Source organism: Pelodiscus sinensis, chromosome 2, assembly GCF_049634645.1.
Source record: "Pelodiscus sinensis isolate JC-2024 chromosome 2, ASM4963464v1, whole genome shotgun sequence".
NCBI classification, from domain to species: Eukaryota; Metazoa; Chordata; order Testudines; family Trionychidae; genus Pelodiscus; species Pelodiscus sinensis.
The window spans coordinates 232,203,562-232,225,279 of NC_134712.1; the positions used below are offsets into that span (position 1 = coordinate 232,203,562).

At 42.4% G+C, this 21,718-nt stretch overlaps 1 protein-coding gene across 11 annotated transcripts in view; it reads left to right on the forward strand.

Moving 5' to 3' along the window:
* Positions 1–21,718, forward strand: part of CCNY (cyclin Y) — a 171,747-nt gene that overhangs the window by 47,521 nt on the left and 102,508 nt on the right. Inside the window, exons 2-5 of one of the 11 annotated variants that reach the window (XM_075922696.1) lie at positions 13,119–13,195; positions 13,321–13,423; positions 18,663–18,843; positions 21,147–21,267. The exons of 2 other annotated variants lie outside the window; for them this stretch is intronic. The gene's annotated coding sequence lies outside the window, so the exon portion shown is untranslated. Of the gene's footprint in view, positions 1–5,947; positions 6,100–13,118; positions 13,196–13,320; positions 13,424–18,662; positions 18,844–21,146; positions 21,268–21,718 lie in introns of all 11 variants that reach the window. 8 more of the 11 variants (XM_075922695.1, XM_075922701.1, XM_075922699.1 and 5 more) reach the window with 8 other exon arrangements.

Below are 21,718 nucleotides of genomic sequence, written 5' to 3' on the forward strand. Positions count from 1 at the left end.
CATGACATCAGAGAAGGCACTAGTCGCAGAGGCTGTATTTGAGAGGGGAGGAGAGGAGAATGTTGACGGATGGAAGACTGGGTGGAAATATAAAGGAAAAATGAAGAGAAAAATGAGATGTTATGCATTAACTCTTACTTGTATGCTAGTCTCTCTTTTGGCCCCTTTGCTAATAGTTGCAAGTGGTGTGCGATGCAGTGAGGTGACGTGGTGTTTTTATATAAGTTATGTCAGAAAGATCTTGTGGTTTGGATAATCTAACCAATAGGGACACAAGGCCTGGGCTACAGATTTTAGGACTGTCAATTGGGATTTTCCATCCAGCTGCCATTCCCAGCAAGAGACCAATCTGATAGCTTTCTTTGATGGGATAACAAGTCTTGTGGATAAGGGCGAAGCGGTGGACATGGTATACCTAGACTTTAGAAAGGCATTTGACATGGTCTCGCATAATCTTCTTATCAATAAACTAGGCAAATACCACTTAAGATGGGGCTACTATGGGTGCATAACTGGCTGGAAAACAGTTCTCAGAGAGTAGGACTATGTAGCACTTGAAAGATTAACAAGATGGTTTATTAGATGATGAGCTTTCATGGGCCAGACCCACTTCCTCAGATCAAATAGTGGAAGAAAATTGGCACAACCATATATACCAAAGGATACAATCAAAAAAATGAACACATATGAAAAGGACAAATCAAATTTCAGAACAGAAGGGGGATGAAATAGGGGAGGTAAATGTCTGTGAGCTAATGATATTAGAGGTGTTCGCAGACGAATATGTAGAAACCATCTACTTCAAGACAGACCCAAGAAAACCAACAATAGAACACCACTTGTCGTCATCATCTACAGCCCCCAACTTAAACCTGTCCAACACATTATCAATAAACTACAACCTATACTGGAACAGGATACTAAACTCCGAGAGGCTCTGGGAGACACACCCATAGTCTCCTATAGACAACCACCTAATCTCAAGATGATTCTTACCAACCGCCACAGGACATACCACACTAATACCAACCCTGGTACCTTCCCTTGCAAAAAACCCCGTTGCCAGATTTGTCCACACATTCACTCTGCTGATACCATTATTGGACATAACCAGTTTAGTTATATGATCAAGAACACACATTCCTGCTCATCCAGAAATATAATTTATGCTATCATGTGCCGAAAGTGTCAGTCTGCTATGTACATTGGACAAACGTCTCAGACACTTCGCCAAAGAATCAATGCCCACAAAACAGATATTAGACAGGATCACAAAGAAAAAACAGTTTCTTGCCATTTCAACCAGAAAGGGCATTGTCTCAACGACTTGATTACCTGCATCCTGCTTCAAAGACCTTTTCACACCAGACTTGAAAGAGAATCCTCTGAACTGTCATTCATGCTTAAATTGGACACTTTACATCTCAGTCTAAACAAAGACATTAATTATCTTACCCATGACAAAGATAGCTTCCCCAATTATCACCTCTAATATCATTAGCTCACAGACATTTACCTTCCCTCCCCCATCCCCCTTCTGTTATGAAATTTGATTTGTCCTTTTCATATGTGTTCATTTTTTTAATTGTATCCTTTGGTATATATGGTTGTGCCAATTTTCTTCCACTATTTGATCTGAGGAAGTGGGTCTGGCCCATGAAAGCTCATCATCTAATAAACCATCTTGTTAGTCTTTAAAGTGCTACATAGTCCTGTCTTTTGTTTCAGCTACACCAGACTAATATGGCTACGTTTCTATCACTATTCTCAGAGTAGTTATTAATGGTTAACAGTTATGCTGGAAGGGCATAACAAGTGAGATTCCACAGGTGTTTGTCTAGGACCGGTTCAGTTCAATACCTTCATAAACCATTTAGATGATGGCATAGAGAATACGCTTATTAAGTTGGCAGATGATACCAAGCTGGGAGAGTTTTCAAGTGCTTTGGAGGATAGGGTCATAATTCAAAATGATCTGGAGAAATAGTTGAAGTAAATAGGATGAAGTTTAATAAGAACGAATGCAAAGCACTCAACTTGGGAAGGAACAATCAGTTTCACACATACAGAATGGAAAGTGACTATCCTGGAAGGAGTACTTCAGAAAGGAATCTTGTGGTCATAGTGGACCACAAGCTAAATATGAGTCAATAAGGTGACACATTGCAAAAAAAAAAAAGCAAACATGATTCTGGGATGCATTAACAGGTGTGTTGAGAGCAAGACATGAAAAGTCATTCTTCCACTCTACTCTGGGCTGATTGGGCTTCAGTTGGAGTATTGTGTCCAGTTCTGGGCACCACATTTTAAGAAAGATGTGGAAAAATTGTAGAAGGTCTAGAGAAGAGCAACAAAAATGATTAAAGGTCTAGAAAAGATGACCTATGAGGGAACGCTGAGAGAATTGAGCTTGTTGGGTTTTGAAAAGAGAAGACCGAAAGGGATCATGATAGCAGCTTTCAAGTATCTAAAAGGATGTTACAAGAAGGAGGGAGAAAAATGGTTCTCCTTGGCCTCTGAGGATAGGAGAAGAAGCAATGGGCTTAAATTGCAGCAAGGGAGATTTAGGTTGGATATTAGGAAAAACTTCCTAACGGTCAGGGTGGCTTAAACACTGGAATAATTGCCTAGAGAGGCTGTGGAATCTCCATCACAGAAGATATTTAAGAGCAGATTAGATAGACATCTGTCTGGGATGATTTAGACCAGGACTACTCAACTTTTGAAGCCGTAGGCGCCATAAAGATACTCTCAGTACATGCTGAGGGCTGCAGTTTGTGTGGTTGGATATGAATGCAAATAGCTTCCTTCACACGGACAGGCATGAATACAAAGATTAAGGCAGGACTACACAACACACAGGACCCATTTAAATCAGGTCTGCTGATATGAATAAAATGCAACATTTAGTCAATTTTCACCCATATGTCAGCACTTTTAATGAGCAATGACAGTCCAGGAATTTAACTACTAAACCCCATATCAACAGAAGACCACTATATTGACTATTTTTTGTTTTGGCTCCCGCCTGTGGGCTGCATGTTGAGCCCTGCATAAATCCAGACTGCGCTGTGGGCTGCCAACAAATGGACTGCGGGACGCATGTGGCCCATGGGTCGCATGTTGAGAAGCCCTGATGTAGATGTTGCTTAATCCTGCCATGAGGGCAAGGGGCTGGACTTGATTTTCTCTTGAGATCCCTTCCCGTTCAGGTATTTTATGATTCTAAGAGGAGCAGGGTGGATAACAGGGAGATCTTGATTGGTGGCTAGCTTGCCCCAGTGACTTAAGCAACAACAGGAGTGCCAGCCATCTTAGGCAGTGAGATGCAGCTTGAATGTTTGTTGGACACATCAGAGGAGTAGTATGGTGGTGGGCAGTGTTCTCTTTAAGGTACGTAGCTTACAGGGAACACTGGTGGTGGAGAATGATTGTATGAATAGGTGATTTTGGGGAAGGAGGACACCAGGGATGTGCCTGTGGGGCTCATTGAGAGAAGGGGGGAAGAGAAGAGAATAGAGAATTGCAGGTGCTCATGAAGGAGGAAAAATGCTGAACAGAGTGGGGTTAAACTTGGAAGGGGTGCTGCAATCCTTTGATTTTGAGCAATTGTACATTGTGATTAAAGATTGAGAAAAGGAGAACTCACAATGCTTTAGGACCAGAATAACACATGGTTACTCTGGTCCTACTTGTGGTGGCTATGGGAACAGAATGGGCAAGGTGAGGGAAGGTATCTTTGTCTGCATCTACACTGGCACACTGTTTTGAAATAATTAGTGCTATTCCGAAATAACTTAGTCTGCGTCTACACAGCAGGCAGTTACTTTGAAATAATGTTGAAATACTGTCAAGCTGGAGGACTTCTTACTCCAAGTCCTATAACCCTCATTGTAAGAAGAGTAAGGGAAGTCGGAGGAAGAGTGTTCTATTTTGAAGTAAGTGCTGTGTAGATGCTCCCCATTTCAAAATAAGCTATTTTGAAATAAGCTACGCAATTGATGTAGTTCAATTTCTATAGCTTATTTCGAGTTAAGCCTTGCTGTGTAGACACACCCTAAATGACACAACTTTCTGAACACTGCAGAATAATTCCAGACTGATTATAAATTCAGGCTGTCACGTCAAACTCTTGTGCATGTGATTAACTTCAGTTATGCATTTATGTCCATTTATGTTGCTACTAAGGCTGTCAATTTATCTGCATTAATGCCTGCGATTAATGCAAACCAGGATTAACGCGTTAAAAAAATTAATGCATTAATTGTAGGTGTTAATGTTGTGCTGCCCCTTTGAAGTGCCGCTCCAGTGCTTCAAAGGAGGCAGCACATGAGGGGTATGTCTAGACTACATGCCTTTGCTGGCAGAGGCATGTAAATTAGACTACCTGACATAGTCAATGAAGCGGGGTTTTAAATATCCCCCGCTTCATTAAAATAAAAATGGCCACCGTGCTGTGCCGGCTCAGCTGATCATCAGAACAACGTGGCAGTCAAGATGCGGATCGGTCGGCGAGGAAAGCCTTTGCTGACTGATCCCTTATGCCTCGTGAAACGAGCTTTACAGGATCGGTCGGCAAAGGCTTTCCTCGTCAACCGATCCACGTCTTGACTGCCACGTTGTGCTGACGTGATACAGAGGCAGCAAGGGAAGGGGGATATAAGTGTAGTAGACAGGATTAACTGATAAGCCTAGTCGACTGCACATGAACATTCCTAGTAATGATTGGCCTGGGAGCATGCAAAGTCTCCGCCCCTTCCCCTGCCAGGGATGTGTGGTGCATAGAGGGAGTTGCCAGCTGTTCAAAACAGCTGGCAGTTTCCTTTAGGTGCTACGTGGTCCTGGTTGGGGGAAGTGAAACTTTCCTCTTGCTCCCTTGTCCCCGGACCCCTGCTCCCAGATGTGATGATTGGCCTGGAGCTGGGGGAGTGCACGCAAAGTCTCTTGCCCCCCATTGACATGTGGCCCTGAGCAGCACGTGGAGGAAACCTATGTGTTTGGGACTGCTTTTGGAGGGAGCCTGCCTAAGGGGCCTTGTTGGACTGTTGGCTGGGAGCTTTCCAAGGTAAGTGATTCTTGGCCAGAGCCTGCCTCCAGCAACTCAGCCCCTCCCACTTCTTAACTCCCTGCCCCTGGTCACCACCCCCTCCTGATCTAGGTCACCACCCAAATCCTTTGCACATGGCAACAGATCACAATTCCCTCCCAGACTCTGCACCCCCGCTACACTTGTCCCTCAGTTCAAAATTCACCCCTGTACCCCTACCCCTGCACCCCTACTCCCTCCCAGACACAGCACTCCAGTTTCCAGATTGCAACCCCCTACTTGATCTAAACTCCCTCTCAGTCCCCCACACCCTCTCCTGCATCTCAGTCCCCAACTCCAAGGTCCTTTCTGCACCCAACATCTGTCCCAGACCCTGCTACCTCTCCATAGAGAAGTGTGGCCCTTGGCCACTTTCAAAAATCTTGAAATGGCCCCCAATCAAAAATTATTGCCCACTCTGATCTAGATCAGTCTGAATAATGCTTATCTAACCTTCTCTTAAATATCTCCAATGATAGATTCCCCAACTTCCCTGGTTTTAAGGAATTCAGACCAAAGGAAGGCATGATGTACAGCAACTAGCTCCCTTGAGAGGTTTCCAACACACTTTTGTATGGTATCCTTACTCGGAGAAACACAATATTATTCCTTCCTATCCTTCTTACCAGGAACTGGCAGGTGTTTCAATTTAAATAAATTGACTTCATTGATGTTGGGGAATTGTTTTCTAGGGACTAGAGGTGAGACTGCCACAGTTATTTATTTTAAAACTTGTCAGTGGACTCCCAGAAATGAACTGTCAGCCCTCACAACTCCCGCCAAATGGGTCAGTAACACTGAGCTTTTTGATTGAGTCAAGCTAATCTAGAGAAGCTAGTTCCAATTATTTTTCTTTTTCAGATGGCTGACCACTGTGCTTCTGTACTCATGATTGCTAAATGAGTGCTAACATGCTTTCTCAACTTTTTGAAGTGTGAAGAAAAATCAGTGCTATTCTAACATTACTTCTGTAAACTTAGAATTTTGGGTCAATGGCTCACAGCTACGTAAAGGTAGGTGGGCAATTGATGCTCTTTGGTAACATTTTTTTAAAACAGCAATTATTATAGATGTTCAATGTTAGTGCCTCTGTGCAGAGAGAAAGATAAGAGACTGGTACTATTTGTGTCTTAAAATATTTTATGTGTTTAACTATGACGTAGCTACTTGAGATTTCAATTTGTTTTCTTTCAAAATTCATTTTTTCCTCTCAGCATATTCAGAGCTGCGTGGGTCACTTTTATTATTTCAACAGGAATTGTTAACACTTAGATTTAGGAACCTGACTTTCTGTTCTCAAGTTTGAAAATGTGGCTCTGTGTTTTTCTGGTATAATGTGGTTGAACTGCAAACAGTTCTTAGTTATGGCTTAATACATATTATAAAGGCTGTATTTTAAAATAATTCAGTTGTTCTCTTTGGCATATAGCAGTTTTCATATACTTCCTTTGGACAGCCTGGAAAATTAATTTCATGCGTAGTTTTGTGGAGTAGGCTGTGGTTAGATGTATAGACATGGGAGAAGTCATGTATGCCCAATTCTTTTGCATTGTGATTGATTCTGAGAAGGAAATTTATGTTGGAGAAATGTATGGCTTCATAATACTCTTGTTGAATGGGAGCAGGAGCAGGACTTTGGCTATACTGTGTCTTGTGTTACCTGTCTTTGATAAGTGGTTTGTTCTGCCAAAGAGCAACATACAATAACCAGAGTAGAAGTGCAGTGTCTGATAACTCTGTACAAAGTAACACATTTTTAGTAACATATGATCAGCTATAGAAGTCCCTTGATGTCCTTCCCAACCTGGGAATTTATCTAATGTCCTCTTTATGAATTGATGGAGAGTGAATTGTAAGAGCTATAAAACAGATGTCAGCAGTACAATGGAAAATGATGACAAATTGTGCCTTCTGTGCATAGCTCATTTTGCTGGTCATAGGCATGCTGTCAAACCGGGGGGGGGGGGGGGGGGGGTGGTAAGTTGTTTTAATTTTGCCAATAAAGTAATAACTCTGCTTGCCTTAAGTGATGATTATAAAAATATAATCTTTGAAATGTTGATGGTATATCGAGAAGTAAGGCAATATGTTACACCAAAAAAAGCTTGTGATTTAAGTCTACAGTGTTGACTGACCTCCCCCCTTGTGTTGCAGCCATGTACACAATTCCTAAGTATTAAGTAATCCGAATAGAAGCTATACTTATTCTTCCAGCTTCCTGTATTCCTTCTCTTGTCCTCAACCACCAAAGGCTCCTGTGATAACATTTCACAAGAAACATGCCCTAATTCACTTTATCAAAAGCTGTCCCGTTCAAAACAAAAAACTTCAAGCTCATTGCCTTGGAAAGTGTGCCATTTGGAAAAAGGATATGGAAAATAAGGCATGCTAGTAGAAGGAGAAAAAGTTATCTTTGATAATGTTTTCTTTTAGTTTTCTCTTGTTAATACCTTCTTTGCTTTATCCTTAAATTATTGTTTTACGGACTTGGAAGTTGAAAATAAGTGGGAGAGTAGTACAAGAAATATAAAATGAAAACAGTACTTAAAGATGTTCAGTTACACTTATTCCATTGTGTGTTACCTGGATTTGTGCACCTATTTAGGTGTGGGCTAAATAAAGGTGTGTATATATAGTGTTACTTAGAGAATAATTGCTGCAGTTTTAAGTGTCCTGTTTTACTTATTGTGGAATAAGGCTAAATATAAAATCTGTTAAATCTAAGTAGAATTCACTTCTTTGTTTTGTATTACTGGTATTTTATTCCTCATTAACATGGGAACATTCTAAATGTATTCCTAACCATAATTGCAATACTAGATTTTATATTCTTGTTTTCTGATGCTAGATTGTGACCCTGTGCCTGCACTGTTCTATTTGGGTGGCAGTTTTGCTGTTTCTCAGTTGGAGCACTACTGGGCTGTGGAGCACTGTTTTGTTCCAGAGAGAGAAGTGGATTGATATTGATTTTACCATCAAGAAGAAAATGCTGCAGAATTTACTACCTTTCATGGCACTGTAGTCCAGTGGTCCCCAATGTGGTGTCCCCAATGTGGTGCCCGCTGGGGCATTTATGTGTGCCTGCCGAGTGACCAGGGCCGGCTTAAGCCATTCTTGGGTCCCCGGCGCGTGCGTGGCCCCTGCCCCGGGTGCCCGGCATGTGCGTGGCCCGGCGCCTGGCAGCCCCCGAAGGTTGGGGACCACTGCTGCTACTGTAGCCATGTGCCAGTAATAGACTTGTGGTGATTTTCAGAGCTGCTCAGGTGTATGTTGTATGACAAAACAGTGTGTAACTTGTATAATTTGGAACAAATAGTTTGCTCCTGTACTAGCATTGGGAGGGAATGCCCTATTTTTGCACTGTGTCCTTTTTCAGTTTGCTCTTTATAATACAGGCAAGTTATAAACCATTACTCCAAAGCTTGATAGTTTAATCTTTTCGTAAATTGCTGTTTCAGGAAATAGCTTGGTTCCAGTGTGGCATACCGGAATACTTGAATGACAAATACAGAGAAAGTAATGTGCAGAAAACATTATGCAGATTTCCTATCTTTGTTCCACCTTTTTTAAAATTAAAAGCCTGGATAATTCCCTAGACTCTGTGCTCTCCTTTATGGGACCAGAGGCTTCCAGCGTATTGTTCTGTGGGGGGTTCAGCTGCCTTCACAGTGATCTTTTGCCATGCTTTCTGCATGTGTGGCAGCCTCTCAAGTTTGAAATCTTACTACCCCAATGAGATGGTGTGTCAGGGGAAGGTCTGAGGGACTTGTAAGTCCCCTTCTCCATATCTCTCGCGTGTGAGGTGGAGCTGATCTAGGGTGAAGCGCTTGAGTATTCTTGTTTGTTGGAGTCTAGTGCACAGTTACCTTTTTGCTAGATTTGTCATATAAGATTCAGAAAAATTACTTAAGCTTAGATTTTTGAGAGGGGTGCTTTTTGAGTGAATTGAAAGCTCAAGTCCCATTGAAAGACAGTGGGACTTCTGTGCTATGCTCATGAGGCACTTTATAAAATTCCACTTTACTAGTTTTTTCTGTTAAAAAAGAAACAAAAGCTACCACCTCCTCCCCCCAAAAAACCAAAACCCCCCAAACAAATTATAAAACTCCCAACCTTCACCTGACACTCCTCTATTCCTTTTTTGCAGACTACCAAAAAGGTTTGTTTCTAAAACTTACATATAAAAATGCAAAAATTACTTTCATGTGTATCATCCACACCAAATATGAACTTTGGTTCTGAAATGTGGCCTTGCGATCACAAAGATAATAGCCATGTGCATGACCTCTTATTCCCAGGCATTGTGTCACATACTGGGTTTGATTCAGAGATGAAATGAGAGGTCCCTGAAATTAAGTAAATTGTAATCTCATGCCTTTCTATTCTTTTGTTTCAGCTTACTATATAGCTCATCCCCCATTCAGTAAAGAAATATAGAGACCCAGATTCTCAACTGGAGTAACTAATTTATGTCAGTTTATACCATTTTAGTATCTGGCCTGTAATCCGTGTATACGTTTTCCTATTTTATGTTCTGAATCCAGAAAGGAACCATTATGGTAATCTCATCTCATCTGGCCATTTGGATACCGAACATATAGTTTTCCTGAAGTGATTCCTGCTTCAGTTCCACAGTTTGTTGGTGAATTATAACCAGGCTTTTAGACCTCCAGTAGTGATGTAAAGACTTTAGTTAATGTAGAATCCACCACAGACTTCGCTGAATTGACTTAATGCTCAGTTATCCCGACAAGTTTTTGTCTTGTTTCCAGTCAAACGTTTTAGCTTGTAGCTGATGGCGCTCTGTATGCTGCTGTTATGTGTAGTATTATGTTTATGTATAGTAGAGCAAGGATACGCATCATATATTGCAGATGTTTCCTAATTACTACTCAAGTGCTCATCAAAACAATTCTATCACTATTTCAAGGTCAGGTGGCTCTACTATTTTGAACTTCATGACAACTCTCACACACTACTGGTTAATTTACGTTTACCAATGTATGCTTTTATATCTGTCTATTGATTTGCAAAATAAAAACTTGATTTCAAGTGAGATCGCTTAGCTGCCTCTTCAGCCCATATCTTATTGCAAGGCAGTTAGTTTTTCTTTCTGTTTCAGAGCAAACATCATCCTTTAGCTTTCTGTGACCCATGCAATAGCAATGGTGTGGGAGTTGTAGTTGTGGTTGGATGATTCATTGATGGTACAGTAATTCCTCATTTAACATGTGTCCGCTTAACACGTTTTCACGATAGTACGATTTTTTTTTTTAGGGAACGTTTTTTGAATTATACGACTGTCCCTGGAATAACACGATTTCCCCAGCCAGCCCGTTGCCAGCGGCTGTGCGGGGCTTTGCCCGCCTCCCTGCAAAGCGGCAGAGGGTTCGCCGCTCGCTGTGCTGTTCCCTGCTGACTCCCCCTTGCCGGACACCTTGCCCCCTCTACTCCGCCCCCACTTGCAGGCTGGTGGCTGGGTTTCCTCAGCCGGCCCATTGCCGGCCACTGCATGGGGCTTCCCCCGCCTCCCTGCAAAGCAGCGGAGGGTTCGCCGCTTGTTGCGCCGTTCCCCGGCGACCTCCCCTCACCGGATGCAGTGCGGGTCTCGGCAGACCCGTCATAGGGGCATGCTCCCAACCCAATCCTCTTCCCCTCCCCTCTCCTCCCCTCCCCTCCTATCCCATCCCCTTCCCTTCCACAGAGCCAAACACCTCCCCTCCTTGCTGTAATCGAGTCCCCTTTGTCCCCCATCCTTATGTCCTGGTCCCAACAGACAACACTGCTTGATACGCAACCCCCACCTTTTCCATTATTTGCATTGGGAAAATTGACCCCACATAACACGTTTTCACTTTACATGATCACTTTCTAAAACACATCTATAGTGTTAAATGAGGAATTACTGTAATGTGTGAATGTTGTCTACACCACAACTTCCACCATTGCTATCACTGTTGTAACTACTCTGGTGATGAGATATGGCTACTTAGGCCATGCCCTCATCTAACATACTTATGTGAAACTGGACAATAACAAGAATAAATGCTCAGTTTGAAATATAGTGATGTTTAAATGGATGGGGGAGGGGAGTTAAAAGCAGCTTTAGGTGCTCACTTTGCTCCTAAGTCCCTAGAAAATATTAGGGAATTTAGAGTTAGTTTCCTATTTTTTTTAAATAAAATGCTTATTTTCCTTTCCTTGCATGAGAGATCAACACAAACAAGGGAAACAGAATTGAGGGAGAACTGGAAACTGATTATGCACAGAGAATTGTCAAATGCACAAGATAAACCAACTAGAACAAAGAGATATTTGTTGTCTGATTATTCCTTAAATCTACTTTTATTACAAGTCTTTTTTGTTAACTGTTTCTTTTAAACTTTTACTCAAATAAGTAAAATGATGTTTGAACCAAAAAAACAAAATTTACTCATCAAATTACAAGACAATACAAAATAAAGATTATTTTGGCTTCTGAGTACACAGTTTTGAGTAGCTGCTTAAGAACATTATTTAGCTAACAAGAATGTGGCTTTAGTAGGGTGTGACGAATGCGCTTTACAAGTTTCCAAAATAAATAATCAGTACAAAGTGAACAGCTGCGGTGCTTTTATAATGAGTTTTTAGGACTTCTGAAAATATTTGTTATAACCACTCTGAAAAATGAAGTAAACTATTGAACAGGCAGAGTACAATGATTGCCAAGGCTAGCTTTCCTCTTTATCCTTCCAATCCTAGACCTGGAAAGACTACCTCCAACTCTAGGAAAGGTAGTTGGGCTCTATTGGCCATTTTGTGTTGTGGATGCTGGTGGTTCTTGTAAGTTTGGTCTCCCGTGAAATGACTGATGCCATGAGCAGTGCTGACACCTCCAACTCATTTCACCTTCAAGGCTGCCTAGCAGCTGTTAAAGGCAAGCAACTCTTGAACATTACCAGCCTATTTCATGTGCAGGTAAGGGACCTAGAGTCCAAAGGCTTTGTCTCCACCTGTGGACAGTGCCAGATTCACTCTAGCAGAAGAGGTAACATTGCTACTAGACCAACTTATTTGCTAGGGTGACTTGCCAAAAATGAATTCAAGATGCTTTGCAGGAGTATATAAGGCCATCTCTGTCTTACACATCTGTTCCCTTTTTCCTCTTCATATGGGGCTTTTAAACATACAGAGATTCTGATAAGTGCACCTTATGTGGCTGATTGTTTATTTCAAGTACTTCTCTGTTTTTAAGAAATGAGCTCACAGCCAGAGGGGACTGAGTATGTCACACATGCATGTAATTACAAAGAAATCCAGCTTTTCAGATCTGTTTTATCGGCAGGTTGTCCAGTGGGAAGTTGTATTTTAGCAGCATTTTGGAGAGTGGATTTTTTTTTTTAAATTTCCAGATGGTGAAAAGTGTGATACAATTCAGTGCAGAAACTGTTAAAGTAACAGTGAAATTGTGTGGTTGTGGTAAGTCAGGAAAAGGCAAAAGTGAAGCCTCCTGCAATGCTATTAATTTGGCATTGTTGGTGCAGGAGTATCATTTTGTTTTCTGATTTTTCTTTTTAAATGTTTCTCTTTTCATTTTGTTATTTCTCCTTGGGTTTTATTAGCATAAATTTGTGCAGTATGAACAAGTTACAGCTTCCGTATGACCAGCAAGCAAATGGTCAGTAGCACTTTATAGACTAACAAAACATGTAGATGGTATCATGAGCTTTCGTGGGCACAGCCCAGTTCTTCAGATAACCAGAGTTATGATTAGAGGGTAAGGAGACTTGAAATAAATAGGAGAAGGGAGGGGAAGTCAAGAAAGATGTTCTGTCTCTCTTCTCTCCCCCCCCCCCCACCTCTATGCATAAAGTATCAGGAGAAAGGGTGCTAAACCTGAGTAGATAGAGATCAAAGTCACTGAATGGATAAGGCAGGAAGAATACCATTCAGAAAGTAGTTAGGACCTTCATTGATAAAGGTTCCACCACCCCATATCTTGATTAAGTCCATAATTAATTGAATTGAATTTGCATATGTATTGTGATTCCAGGCTTTCCCTGTGGATTTGGCTTGAGGAACTGGCCTGTGACAAGACCACCACCTTCGGATCTGTGAGATGACGGTTAGGTAGTCTTAATGGGTTTTGAGTATTTATGTATTCTTTTTTTTTTTTTTTTTTTTTTTTGGGTGGGGGGGGGAGGAAGAGAAAGAGACTGTACTTAATGATACTATCAGTCAATTTTTTCACCTAGGCTCTGGAGTTCATGTATCAATAAGGAGACTTGGGTGCAGGAGAGAAATGTCTTAGACTTCTGTTGCTGCTGTCATCTGGCTGTAAACACAGTTATTTCAAGGGTAAGATGCAGATTAAGACAGCAGTGTGTGGGTTTTCCCCTGTGATATATCAGCTCTGTCTTTCCAGTGGAAATAGAAGCTTGTATAAGCAAGCTTGGAACAAAACTAAGAACATCGTCTCTTTCAGCACTGTTTCCCTCTCCTTTCCTCCCCTCTCCATTTAGTGAAGGCAAGGCAGGGTTTTATTTTTCCTTTGTAAAATTGTGCAGTGTACTTAATGATACTGTGGAAGAAAACATTGTCCTCACTCTGAGTTTATAAGCAACAAGTAGCCAGAGGCAGTTTTATTATGAGCTGCAGCAAGGGAAAAACTGGTTCGGACAGGGGGGAAGTCCCCCCCCCCCCCCAGGCAGATCTTCGAATACAAGCAATTATGAAGCAGTTTATATACTATTAGATATAATAACAATAATAATTAGTCTCCTTCCCATTACAAACACCAATGGCTAACAGTTATTTAGTTCCACCCAGATGCTCCTTATCTCAAGGTCCCTACCAGAGTCAGCATTCTATCCTTATCTCCGTATGGAGGCGAGAGGCGAAGGCAGCGTCTAATTACAGATCTCGCGTTGTCAGGCCACAGACTTAGCCTGACTCTTGCTCTCTTGTTAACAAGACCAAGATGGCTGCATACAAATTCCCTTATTCCCATTTCCTGCCTCCACAATTTGTGGTATCTTTAATATAATGATGCCTAACCCATGACCAGTGGGCCACATGTGGCCTATGAAGGCAGTGTTCTGAGGTGAAGTGTGTTTGATTGCACATGTTAAATCCATTCTTTGAATTGTGTTCTGCACCTTTTAAATTGAAGAATTTAGGTCATCTTGTTGCTGCAGGGAAGAGTGAAGGGTGCTATCAATCACTGCTTCCCCTGCAGCCCCAGGAATCAGTCTTGGTCTGAGCTGGGAGCACTTCTCAGGCTCATCTGCTCAACTGCACCCCCGCTGGCAACCTGCTGCAGTGCAGAGGGTAGAGTGTGTTCTTCCAAGCTGTAGATGCCTCACAGAAATTGGCTCATCTGCCTATGCCTGAGCCTAGGGGAAGTTGTTAAAGTTTTGATTGTGGCCCCTTGGACTTGCTGAAATATGTTCCACCCTAGAGCCTGAACTTTTCAGTCTAATACTTACTGTCCCTGCAACAGCCTGTAGGCAGCAGCTGCTCTTTCGGGGCAAAGGCAGAAAGATTCTGATGTTTGAAAGGGCACAGGGCTTAATTAGGTTCTGCTAAAATCTTAGCTCATGCTCAGAAACAGCTATAAAAATCATGTTTTAATGATAACAAATCATATATTCGAAATGGTAACACCTAGAAACCTGTTGGAGAACATTTTAACGTGCTGGGCACTCATTAATGGATTTAAAGGTGGCTGTTCTCTTACAAAACAATTTCAGGAATTCACTAGAAAGAATCTGCGGAACTAGCCTTCATATGCAAATTTAATACTATGTCGCACAGCATAAACAAAGACATGAACTGAATGGGCCATTATTTTCAACACCCAAATGACACCAAAAGCTAAGTATCAGGCACTTACAGCCTACTCTATTAGTCTCATTTAGCACTTTAATTGACCATTTTTTCCCTTTCTTTCTCCTCCCTTTCTTTCTACTCCCATTTTTTCTGATATATATTTCAAACTCTGTGCCCCTTGCTCCATATTTCTCATCTGAAGAAGTGGGTTGTGTCCACAAAAGCTCTTGATGCTATTTTTTTTTTGTTAGTCTGTAGGGTGCTACAGGACCATTTTTGTTTTTTACATTTTTTTAAATTACAGACTAACACGATTATCACTCTGAGATGTTTTAATAAGTGCTTAAACAAATTTCTCTCTTACCTAGCAAAATTTAATTTCTAACTAAGACAGGCTTTTGTGTAGCTGGCCATATTTGTTGTGTGTGAAGTGTGTGTGCAATCTAAATGAGATGCCCTTTCTTGCAATTGTTCAGAGTTCTGCATTGCAAATTTTGGTTTTCTTTTGGTTAGGTAATTGACTGCTTAGAAGTGGTTGGATGATTTTAAAAAACCCCTAAAGAACCCCTTTCTCCCCAACCTAAGAGGTTAGGAATTGCCTTAAAGATTTTTTTTTGAGTAGTTAGTAATAAACAGAAGTAAATTTCCTACATAGATATATCTGGAATCTGCTCTCACTATTGATGTGGTTTTGCTCTTACAATAATTGTTCGCGTAAAAAGCAAATGGAGATAATTTTTCTGGTGTTTGTATACGATATATATGATAACTTGATTTTATTCCATGAATATGGTTCTTCAGTTCCATAATAAAACACACGTCCTCACTGAAGCAGCATTACTATCAGAAACAGATTATAGTCTTGATGTTTTTTCTAGTAAACTACATAACCAGGTGGAGTGTAATATTTGCTTATGTTGTTTCTTCATTTATTGGTAATGGTGTAAATCTGCCACCTTCACTGATATTGAGTTATTCCTTCTTTCCCTGATCATTCCCATTTGTCTTAATAAGATTGTTTAACAGGATTGTTTGTGTCATGAGGTGGTTCTTCCACTTCATTCTATTAAGAGGTTGATCATAAGGCATTTTCCAATATATATTTCTCAAATAACTCTCTTGTGGCTATACAGATTTATTATTATTATTATTATTATTATTATTATTATTATTATTATTATTATTATTATTAACACATTTCTGTAATGCATTTTTCACTGCTCAACCCATTACAGAATTTAAAAACCAGCATACCAAATGAAGATCTCCATTCCAGTAGCTGTCAGAATCAGCTATTCTTCAGCGGGAGGTTACCAGCCACTGTAACAGCACTAGTATCACTATGCAATAGTTCAGGGATGCGGTTGAAGTCAGATTGAACTTTTAAAGATGCAGAGTAAAATTACCTGGATGGAATGTGACCAGAGCACTAAGCCAGATCCCCTTCTTGTACACTTGCGTTGAATTTTTCTGCAGAAGTAGCAGTACAGGCAGTCCCTGGGTTACGTCAGTCCGACTTAAGTTGGACCCCTAGTTATGAACTGGGGGGGGTGCAGCTAGTGCGGGGTGCCTCCCCCACTGTCGCCACCTCCGGCAGTGCAGGAGGCGCTTCCCCCCCCCCCCCCCAGGAGACTAGGGAGACACAGAGCTAGCGCCCCCTCCCCCCCAGCAGACCAGGGAGACGCGGAGCGGCTTTTCTCGCCGTGGAGGACGCGGGCGGCGGGACCGCCGAGACGCACCGCGGTCCTGCTGCCCGCGTCCTCCGCAGTGAGAAAAGCCACTCCACGTCTCCCTGGTCTGCTGGGGGGGGGGGGGGGGAGGGCGCAGCTAATGCCTCCCCCCCCCCCAGCAGGCCAGGCTTTTCTCGCCACGGAGGACGCGGGCGGCAGGACAGCGCCGCGGAGGACGCGGGCGGCGGGACGGCGCTGCGTCTCAGCAGTCCTGCCACCCGCGTCCTCCGCGGCGAGAAAAGCTGCTCCGCGTCTCCCTGGTCTGCTGGGGGGGAGGGGCACAGCTAGTGTGCCTCTTCCCCCCCCCCCCCCCCCCCCCCCAAGCAGACTAGGCTTTTCTCGCCGACGCCTGGGGTAGAGCAGCTGGGGGGCTGCCGGGTTGGTCCCACAAGGTCGAGGTGCGGCGCTACTGGACCAACCCAGCAGCACCCCAGCTGCTCTGCCCCAGGCGTCCCCGATTCAGCCGCTGCTGGTCAGTTTCAACAGTTGCTGAATCTGGACGCCAGTTCCGACTTACATACAAATTCAACTTAAGAACAAACCTACAGTCCCTATCTTGTACGTAACCCAGGGACTGCCTGTATTGGAAAGAAGCTTCATTTTGAAGACTGTATTTGTGATGTGAAAGTCCCTTCAGTGCTGCTATTGCAAAGAGATGGCTTTGTAAACAGTGTTCTACTTCCTTACCTCTGATGGTCAAAGCCAATGTGACTTCTCCAATCAAGTCAGTTTCTGTTAATCTCCTTTGTGCCACTTCAGGCCTAGGTCACTTAGGCGATTGGTCTTATGCACCTATGTTTGTATACATCTTTTAAAGGGATGTTGCATGAAAAGCCAGAACATAAATGAATTGTTTTGCCCTATCAGTGCTTCCATATGGAATGTCATACGTTTCCTGAACATCCAGGAGCTAGAACTGTTGATAGTTGACTGGGAAGAAGGAGAATAGAGTGAAATCAGACATATGTCTTTGTCAGACTACGGACCAGTTGACACTACACAGGCTTAGCCAATACAGCTGTACTGGTATAGCTATGGCTACAGATTCTCCTAGTGTAGTCACAGTGTACGCTAAGAAGTTTTTTCTATAGGCGTAGTAACACCATCTTCCTAAACAACACTAACTATGCCAAATAGGGATGTAATTGAGTAGTCGACTATCTGATAAGCTTATGCTTATTGGGTAGTTGAGTCTGTATTAGTAGCAGCAAAGAGGGAGGGAAGTAGGTGCCAGTGCTGGGGGGAGCCAGTTTAAAAGCTAGTTCCTCCCCAGCACTGTCTCTGCTGTGCTGCTTGCCTTTCCCTCCCCCATGCTGCTGTCTCTATCAGAGATTGGAGCAGCCTCTGTGGATGGGGCTGTTGCGTGGCAGCAGCCCCTATCCTGGATGCAGTACAAGCTGGGTCTGAGCAAGCCCGGCTTGGTCCTGGCTTATGCTGGATCTGGGACCACTGTGGCTCTGCATTTTAAATGTAGTAAGAACCAGGCTGGCTCCCAGACCAGGTGCCAGCTGAGTCTGAGCGTCTTCCCTTATCGATTAATTGTGTAGTTGATACAAATTGTATTGACTATACAGAATAGTGATAGAGATGCAGCTGTGTTAGTCTGGTGTAGCTGAAACAAAAGACAGGACTATGTAGCACTTTAAAGACTAACAAGATGGTTTATTAGGTGATGAGCTCTCGTGAGCCAGACCCACTTCCTCAGACCAAGTGGGTCTGGCCCACGAAAGAAAGCCCATCACCTAATAAACCATCTTGTTAGTCTTTAAAGTGCTACATAGTCCTGTTTTTTGTATTGACTATACAATTAGCCAGTTACTCGTCTCTTAGCTTCTGTCAGCATTAAGAATGTTTTCTTCTGTCCGCCCAGTTGCATTGTTATGGGGACTTTTGCTGGCTTCACTGTTGGCTAAGGGTATGTGATTGTGTTTCTTTTAAACACCCCTGCTAGACATAGCTCTCTCTACACTTTGTAGTATACACCTGGCATCGATAATGCTGCCATGTACTATTACTGTTGTCATGTTTTATCTCAGGCCATGTCTTCACTTAGGGGAAGATTGTTGAAACTGCGATGGATTTTCTGGTATTAGATTTAGCAGGTCTAATTAAGACCCACTAAATCGAACTCAGTGTGAACTCTCCTTGGCGGCCTGTATTCCTACATTGCTCCCATTGACCTCCCACCATGGTGATGGTGAAGAAACTTGAATCAAGGTACGTTGATTCCAGCCACATAATCAACATAGCTAGAGTTGCAAATCATGGTTCAACCTTCTCTTGTAGTGTAGACCTGGCCTTGGAGGTAATGTTGCAGTGGTGGGCAAAACAGTTTAATCCTCTCTGTCAATCTGTATTTAAAATCAGCCCATCTACAAGTGGGTGCAACTCCACTGCAGTCAGTGGAATTATCCTGCTTCAGTTAAGGGCTGAATAGGACTCCTAATCCAGTGGTGCTCAACCTTTTTTAATTCACGATTCCCAGGGGGGTCAAAATGTTCTGGGGGCGGGGGGGGAAGCCACGCGGGGAACATTTTGTTGCGGCTCCTTCAATTTAAAGCGCCAATCTGCTCCCCCTGCCATGTGTATGTTGAGCACTGAGCAGGAAAAACAAAATGGTGGCCAGTGACTCCTCACTGCCTGTGCACCGCTGTCCTAATCTATACAGTCAGTTAGGTACGTGGGAGTCCTTGAAATGAGATGTGCTATAAAAAGATCAAAGTGCATCTGCTTTATAATAAGAACATGCTTGTCTATACATTAAGCTATTGGTTAAAAACTCCTTCATATAGATTAGTTGTTTATCATTGTTACCTTCTTGTTAAAGCCCTGCAAATCCACTGGTATCTGCGGGTATCCACATTTACTGATGTTGATGCAGGTATCTGCAGCTCATTTTTGTGGATATGGATGCGGTTACAGTTTTTATATCTAGAACCCTGCACATTTGTGGATATCCTCTTTATATCCACTGCTGTCAGCATCTTTCTGGCTCATTTTTGTGGCTACAGGTGCAGATACAAATTCTGTTTTCCTACAGGGCTGTACTACTTGGAGCTCCAAGAATATAAAACTGTGTAGATAATCCATTTTGCTATATTGAGATGCAAATCGGGCTTTTTAACCAGATAACATAAAACTTGGGGTATGTTGACATTAAAAAGCATGGAAACTTTTCTGTGAAACCTAAATTCTTTATGAAAAGTAAATTGAGGTGGCTACGTATGCTTGCTGACTTTCTATAGGCCTATACTTTCTCCTGTAAAAGGTTTTATTGTTAAACCTACAACTTTTCCTCCATGTTTCTCAAATGGGCTCATCAAACCTTTTATGGAACTGAAAGTGATTGGTTTTCATGTTGTGCATGGTTGAGACTATTTCACTCTCAGCTGAATCTTAATCTGAATTTTTATCTATGACAGAGAAACTAAACTGCAGCTCTACAGAGTATACATTTTAATTAATTTTTCCTTCCTAAATAAGTATGACAAATTTTCCAGGTAACAAGCTTTACTATTGTTCAAAACTGGATGCTGATGCTCGAGGATCTTTTTTTGTAATCTGGATCATTTTTCGTCATTGCATAATTATTGGTTTAAACCAGGGGTCACCAACTAGTAGATTGAGGTCTACTGGTAGATCTTGGAGCCGCTGACAGGTGATCTTGACTAGTTTGGCCAAGAGGCTGTCAAATGCTGGCATTTCAACTGCCGCTCCACCCCCTGCTGTGCACCTCCTGCCCTCAGAGCTGTCCTGCCCTCCCATCTGCTTGCTGTGCAGAGCAGGGAAGGAAAAGGAGAGGGCACTGATATCAGGGTGCCTGCTCTCTCACCCTGTAGTCTATCTCCACAGAACGGAGGAGGGCACTACGGGGCTTGGGATGGAGAGAGTTTGCTGGCTGCTCAGTGTCCAGCTGGAGCCTGCATCCTGAACCCCTTCCCCAGTCATAAATCCTCTCCTGCACCCCAAGCCCCTGCCCTAGTCCTGAGTTTCCCCCTATAAACTCCCTTACAGAGTCTGTACCCTGAACCCCCTCCTGGATCCCAACTCCCTGCCCCAGGCTCAGCTCAGAGCCCCTCACACTCTAAATCCCTTAATGCAAGACCAGAGCCTGCATCCCAACCCTCTGCCCCTGCCTAATGAAAGGGAGGAAGGAAGGAGGAGAGAGAGAACGAGGGAGAATGGAGTGAGCAGGGACAGGGCCTTGGAGAAGGGGCACAGAGGATGCCCGGCAAGGGTATTTGGGTTTGAGGTAAATCCCTGGATTGCACTTAAATTCAGAAAAAGTCATCTAGTGTTTAAAAAGGGTGGCGATCACTGGTTTAAACAATAGAAGAGTCAAATGATGGTGAACTGATATTTTCTTTCATTCTAGAATGCTTTGCTGCTTAATTTCTCAAGAAAAATGTTTGAAAAGTCTGTATCAAGATAAAAATTGCATATTGAAAATTATCTTGACCTACTTTAATGTAGTTTTTAGATTATGAATATTGAAACAAAAAATCATTTTCTCACTTCAGCATTTTGCATGTGTTGGAGAAGGAAGCAATACTGATCAGTTTCATGTCTTTAAGTGGTCTGTTTCCAGTTAGTTTCATTATCTGGCTTTTGTACAGCATCTTGCAAAATACACTGGGCTGAGTAAGTATTTATTTTACGTGACTCTCAAAACTGGGTGTGGGTGGGTGGATGGATGGAATGGATGCGTAGGTTTGGTGCCTTGAATAGCAAAACCCTAGTGCTATTGTGTTTGGTTTCACAGGACTGCAAGTAGATGCATCAGAATTAGTTTTTTCTTTTTCTTTTAATAAAACTTGTAGTAAAACTTTTTTGAAAGGGAAAAGATATAGTACTGATCTGAACTTCTAGTAAAAACAAGTTGTTGGGTCTTAAACTGCTAATTTCTATATGTAGGCACCTAATATAGTGGTTGTCAACCTTTTTTCATTTGTGGATTGCTAAATAATTTAGAATAGAGGCAATCTTAGATCGGTATCTGCAGATTCTCAGGTGTCTGCAGGCTTCAGATAGAAAACAACTTTCAATCCTGTTATAGAATACTAGAACAGGAAGGAACCTCGAAAGGTCATCA